Source organism: Coenobita brevimanus, chromosome 52 (assembly GCF_032717465.1).
Source record: "Coenobita brevimanus isolate Jiangsu-jjx chromosome 52, ASM3271746v2, whole genome shotgun sequence".
Lineage (NCBI taxonomy): Eukaryota > Metazoa > Arthropoda > Malacostraca > Decapoda > Coenobitidae > Coenobita > Coenobita brevimanus.
The window spans coordinates 42,266,326-42,273,363 of record NC_137005.1 but is presented as its reverse complement, the minus strand read 5'-3'; the positions used below and the strand labels follow the sequence as shown (position 1 = coordinate 42,273,363).

The 7,038-nt window shown below is 43.0% G+C and overlaps 1 pseudogene; it reads right to left on the bottom strand.

The window, feature by feature from the left end:
* Nucleotides 1–296: 296 nt before the first annotated feature.
* The window catches only part of LOC145400545 (uridine-cytidine kinase-like 1), a 29,154-nt pseudogene continuing 22,412 nt past the window's right edge, over nt 297–7,038 (bottom strand).

The following is a 7,038-nucleotide window of genomic DNA, read 5'->3' as shown; positions in this document are numbered from 1 at the left end:
GACACAAATGAAGGTCTGCAAGTGCCACGCTGCAGGCCTCATACGAGATACAATTTCCATTGGTTATCAAACAATGACTCAGGGGAGGTGAACTTCCTTTCAAAGACTCAGACTGACAGGGTTAACCCTCTCATGGCTGAGATATTTCTATCATAGTCTTCCAACTGGTACCAGGTAATGTTATGTGGTTACTAGTGTAATTCTGTCACCCTTAACCCTCTCATGAATAGGACAATGCTAATTTTCTACTCAACACAACTGTGTTCAACTGAAAGTTGAATCCCACAAACCCAAGAGTGTCAATACCTGGCTAGTCCAATGGTTGGGTCCCACTGTGGCAATTCCAATGTTTCCAGAGCCAGGTTCAGTTTATAACTCTTCACTGAAGCACACATCTACTGCTGTCACAAAAGCCTGAAAGTGCTAATACTACACTGGACTGACAGTCTGATGCCAAAGAGTGTTGACAGCTCACTGATCAGATGGTTCCGTGCCAAAATAACGATCGCCAAAGTTCCCAATGCCAGGCACAATATAAAACTTTTCATTGATACAGGGATCCACGGCTGTTGTAACAATTCTCACCTTGGGAAATGCGTATGCTATGTTGTGCACACCTGAAAGGGAAGATACAAATGTTTTTAGTTACACAGATAGTTTTCATCATCACCACACCCACACATATGCACACAGACATGCATGCCACACCACACCACACCAAACCCACACATGCACGCATGAATGCAAGCACACACACACACACACCGCTCGCTGGTGCAGTGGTAACGTTCTCGCTTGCCAACTGGTGGACGGGAGTTCGCGCCTCGCTCAGGTTGCGAAAAGTTTCACTGACGAAGTGGGTGGTTACTGTCCCCCTTGAGCAAGGGGACGGGTGTGTGCTTGTGTGAAGGTCACAGCCTTGCCCTTAGATCGGACTATATGAGCTCTCAGCTCCCTTCCGGGAGGGTAAAAGCTGACCATCACGACCATCAAGTGATCCTGACCGACCCGGTGAATTACACACAAAACAAAGCAACAAAACTCACCCTGTTCAGTCATAAGCAGAGAACACAGTGATATATGTTCTTCTACAACTTCATGGTCCAATAACACTCTTATGGCCATAATGCCAGCAGCTCCCGTCCTTGATGTCCTTTGGCAGTCTGAGGTAGTACAGCTGAAGAAAAAAAAAACAGTAAAATTTTTATTATTACTATTACTGCTGTTGTTATGGGGATAGGGCAGCCTGATGATGGAAGACAGGGTGACATGGAGGCAGTACATCTGTAACCACCCCTTCCAGGATTATAGTGTCTGGCTAAGGACAGATTATCATCATCATCATCATTATCCTAGTCTTGCCCATTACTGTACCTATTCTCTTGCTCTCTCTCACTATCTCAATGTCTTTTGAAAGTCTGTGGTGGTACAGCCCCCCTCCCCCTCCTGAAAAAATACTGTACAAAATGCAAAAATAAGTACCTTTATTACAATAATGCTTCTGGCGACTTCAGTGGTGAGTAAATAAAGGCGTGACCCATTCAACTGGGCTGACTTTAATCAACTGCTCCTCCTATCAGTTTTTTCTTGCTCCCTGAACCTTACCTCACTCCCTCTGAGAACATGACGAAGTCTGGATCATCATGATGATTAAAAAAATCATTACAGCCACCACCACCACCACCATTATTCAGTAACCTTACACATAAAGCATAAGAACAGGAGACTAATTATCATGATCATTATCACTGTGACAATAAGCCAAGTTGGGGGGTCAACTGTAGTTAACTCCTTCAGTCATATTATCCTGCTTCATTGTTGGTACTGACAGACATTCCCACATGTACTACACTGCAGGGCACACTTGTAGATCTGACAGGTATGATGTGGCCTTCATTTACTCATTATTAAAGCTCTGTCCTAAACTTAAAAAACTGACCACATGTAGGAAGAATGTTCACCATCATTATCCAGACCTCTTTTCCCACCCTAGGAAGGGATGAGGTAGTATCCACACAGCCAGAGGAGACTTGAAAGAATGAGATCACACAAAAACTAACCAAAGCAAGACAAGCATATCAATAATACCGTAAATCAATGAATGTTGCTGTGGCCCTATGCTCATCTTGACATGAGGTCAGTGGAATACATGCAGAAGTTGCCCTTCTCCTGCAGTTCACCATGCTGAGGGATAGGGAGGCAGCTGAGGGATGTCTCCATAATGAGACAGAGAAGCCACTTGATTACACTGACACTGTCACTGGATTGAAGGGGTTAGTGAATGATGTATCTAACCCATCACATTTGAATCCTCCCCTACACCTTGTAAAGTTGTCCTAAAAAAAAAAAATAAAAAAAAAAATAAATAAATAAAAAATAAAGTGGCATAGCCAGACCCTCTCAAACTGGTGGGCCAAGGTGGAAGTGGCCCATTGCTACACAATGTGCACACATTTAAATAGATAAGTTTCAGATGGGGTGCCAGTGAGGAGGGCCAAGAAACGCATGGGGAAGCCAAGGCTGTCCTGAGGCTCTGCCACTGGCCTATGGATACCATTATCCAGGGGGATTCTGTTCCAACTAATGCCACATCATTTTACCTCTGGCTCTCCTGTGTCAAGGTTCGTCTGGATGAGAATCTTGCCAATCCTAACATCCTTCAACACCTCACACAAAGCGTTTTCCATTGTCTCCCCTGCCCGTAAAATTGAAACACCACAAATCTTTTCTGTGGCAATTCGTTTTCCTTCATACGGGATTCCCTGGGGTGTTTCCACAGTCACGTCCTGCTGGGGAGAAGGAGTAGAATCATCATCATCATCAAAATACCACAAATCTCTATGGTGAATTACTTTCTTTCACAAGGGATTTAATTATACAGGAATACCCCGGTTTAACAATGCAACTGGTTCAGTAAAAACCCATCGCTAAGCAGGGTACCATAATCTCAGGGTGTATTTAACATGTGAAGTATAGGGATGTGTTTTTAAGCCTTGGGTTTACCCCTCAACCAAGTCCTAAACCTATCCAAATGAATCCAAAAACAAGTTTCTAGCTAACTTAAACCTCCAAATAACTTTAAAACAAGCTAAACTAAGCCTAAAAGCAGTTTATAACTCACCTAATCCCAAATAAAATATGAAAATCATCAAAAATAAGGATGGAAAAAATTAAACTTGGTAAACTGTACCCCAATATGACAATGCTCACCCCACCTATGACTAACTATCTATCTATCTATTGCCAGATGCCTCAATCCCGTACGGGGTGGCCACAAATAAACTGCCTCCATGTCCCCCTGTCCCCCACCATTTCACTGCCCTGCTCCCAACTCACACCCCCCTCTCTCATTTACCTCTCCACTCCATCTCTCCATCTCATCCTCAGCCTCCCCCTCCCTCTCCACCTCACTCACATACACTCTCCTCGTCAGTCTCTCACCCTCCATCCTCTCCATATGGCCAAACCACCTAAATGTCTTCCTCCTAACGCTTTCTATCACATCCACATCACAACGCTCCTTTATATCCTCATTTGTCAGTCTGTCTCTCCATGTGACTCCACAGGCTACTCTTAAATAACTCATTTCCACTGCTCTCACTCTTGACTTCTGTCCTTCCAACAACGTCCAAGTTTCACTTCCATACGTTAGAGTTGGTATCACAATACTGTCATGTAGTAACTTTTTCACTTCCATGCTCACTTCCCTGCTTCTTATCACTGCTTTCAAGGAACCAGCAACCTTTCTTCCTTATTGTACCCTTTCAAGCACTTCACCCTCCAAACTTCCATCCTTACTCATCACACTCCCTAGTACTTAAATGTACTCACATTTTCCATTTCCTCACCATCCAACCTAACTGTACATTCACTGACTTCACCTCTCTCAAAGACCATCACTTTACTCTTCCCTACATTCACCTTTAGATTCCATTTCTTACACACTCTCCCAAACTCATCCACCAAGCCTTGCAGCTCCCCTTTGTCTTCACTCAACAACACAGTATCATCTGCAAACAACAGTACAGGGAGTTTCCAAACACTATCCTCTCTCACCAGGGCCACTCCAACATCCACTGCCCTACCTTGTATCTCTTTTATTACCCCATCCATGTACAGATTGAACAACCATGGAGACATGACACATCCCTGTTTCAACGCAACCTTCAAAGAGAAAAATTAACTCAGTTCACCATTCACACACACTGCAGCCTTAGCACCATCATACATACTCTTCACAGCATTCAACAACTTCCCATCTACTCCATATATTCTTAACACTTTCCACAATCCTTGTCTATCCACCCTGTCATATGCTTTCTCCAAATCCATGAAAGCCGCATACAACTTCTTTCCCTTCTCTAGAAACTTTTCCACTAAAGATCTAAGAATGAATGTCTGATCCACACAACCTCTTCCCTTCCAAAAGCCTCCCTGATCTTCTCCAACTAATTTCTATGAATAAAACACTCCAACTAATTCCTATGACTAAAACACATTAATCTAAGTCTAAAAAACAGTTTACAAATCAACCTTAACACAAAATTTTAGTCTAAAATACCACCAAAATCAGTTTAAAAAAACAAAACCCATTGCCACACTGGGGTCTGGCCAGTGTTAGGTGGGGTATGGTGGTTTTTCTACCCCCATCACTATGCCGGGGTTTCACGTACATGTATAGGTGTATCACATCCTGAGGTCTGCCTGTAATAATACTAATACTTACACTAATAATAATAATAATAATAACTATAGTAATTCCTGGTAGGTGGGGGTGCTCACCATCCACTCACTCAATGTAGTGCTGCTTTGGTTATCAGCCCTTTCCTCTCGTACTTCCTTCCTCTTCTGTCGTTCTTTTCTTCATTCTTTCTACTTTCTTCTGCCTATGGGTGACTTTACTCTCCCTCTTCAATCTTTCTTTCCTTCATTCTTTCCCCCTCCTTCTGCCTATGGGTGACACTACACTACTGACAAGCCAAATGGTTTCCTGTACACCAGGAAACCATTTACTACGCTGGGTGGTGACCATATAACCAAATTATGGCGCCTGGTGGTTTAGTGGGTAATTAAGGCACTTCAATTTAGAGGACATGTTATATGGTGGAGGTGTGGCTGGAGCTAGCTCTGTGGCTAGAGTAAGGAGTGGCTGGAGGAAATTCAGGGAGCTGTTGCCTCTCCTGACTCTGAGAGGGTTCTCCTTCCTTGCTAAGGGATCTATGTATGCAGCATGTGGTAGGAGTGTAATGCTGTATGGTAGTATGAACTGGGCAGTAAAGGAAGAGGATATCTGGAGGCTCAAAAGTACAGATATGACAATGATCAGATGGGTGCATCCTTGAATGTGAGGCCTGTGGGAGCTTGGATTACGACTGGCAAGTTGAAAGGAAGGATGGGACTAGTGTGTATTGGTGATGCACTGAGGAGAGGTGATGCTGTGGGGTAGACTGAGATGGTCTCAGCATGTTGGGAGGATGGATGATGACAACTGGGCGTGGAAGGTGAGGAGTGTGAATATCAGGGGTAGGGCTGAGATGGGCAGACCAAAAAAGACCTGGGACAAGGTCACAGAGCGTGACCTCTGGGATAAAGGACTGAACAGAGAGGCTGCCAGAGATCAAGAAGCATGGAAAACTGCCATTAGGTAACCAAGGCTGACATATGCAAGCATGCTGGAACCTTTATAAATGATACGACTAAACCTATTGGTCTTCGTTACAGTTCTCCTCAGATCACAGCTTCTTGAAGAGAAAAAACAAAAGACCTACTGTAAATGGAGGTAAAGATGGAGAGATGGCAATTTTAGGCCAAGATAAAATGAAAAGGGTGAGTTTTCAAAAGCCATCTATCTCTAAGACATACCGTAAATGGAAGTAGAGTCAGCGCGTGTTCTATCACCAGACGAATCAACCTCTTGGAGTAGAAGATGAATTCGTCCCTGGGAGTGTCCTTATTGCGAATGAACGTGTGCAGACCACGAATTTGTGGCGCTGATGGCAGGAGATGGAGGAAATTTGGTCTTGCAATGCCAAAATTGGCGTTTGCTAGCTTCTCTCGCAGCTTGAAGCCCCTCTGAAGAATGTACAACCAGCATCACATCCTAGTGTCATTCTAATGTTTGAACTCAGCATTCAAGATGGACAGATGGCAATTTTAAGTCTAGTCAAATTCAAGATGGGCAGATGGCAATTTTAAGTCTAGTCAATTCAAGATGGGCAGATGGCAATTTTAAGTCTAGTCAATTCAAGATGGGCAGATGGCTATTTTAAGTCTAGTCAATTCAAGATGGGCAGATGGCAATTTTAAGTCTAGTCAAATTCAAGATGGGCAGATGGCAATTTTAAGTCTAGTCAATTCAAGATGGGCAGATGGCTATTTTAAGTCTAGTCAATTCAAGATGGGCAGATGGCAATTTTAAGTCTAGTCAATTCAAGATGGGCAGATGGCTATTTTAAGTCTAGTCAATTCAAGATGGGCAGATGGCTATTTTAAGTCTAGTCAATTCAAGATGGGCAGATGGCTATTTTAAGTCTAGTCAATTCAAGATGGGCAGATGGCAATTTTAAGTCTAGTCAATTCAAGATGGGCAGATGGCTATTTTAAGTCTAGTCAATTCAAGATGGGCAGATGGCAATTTTAAGTCTAGTCAATTCAAGATGGGCAGATGGCAATTTTTAAGTCTAGTCAATTCAAGATGGGCTGATGGCTATTTTAAGTCTAGTCAATTCAAGATGGGCAGATGGCAATTTTTAAGTCTAGTCAATTCAAGATGGGCAGATGGCTATTTTAAGTCTAGTCAATTCAAGATGGGCAGATGGCAATTTTTAAGTCTAGTCAATTCAAGATGGGCAGATGGCAATTTTTAAGTCTAGTCAATTCAAGATGGGCAGATGGCAATTTTTAAGTCTAGTCAATTCAAGATGGGCAGATGGCTATTTTAAGTCTAGTCAATTCAAGATGGGCAGATGGCAATTTTTAAGTCTAGTCAATTCAAGATGGGCTGATGGCTATTTTAAGTCTAGTCAATTCAAGATGGGC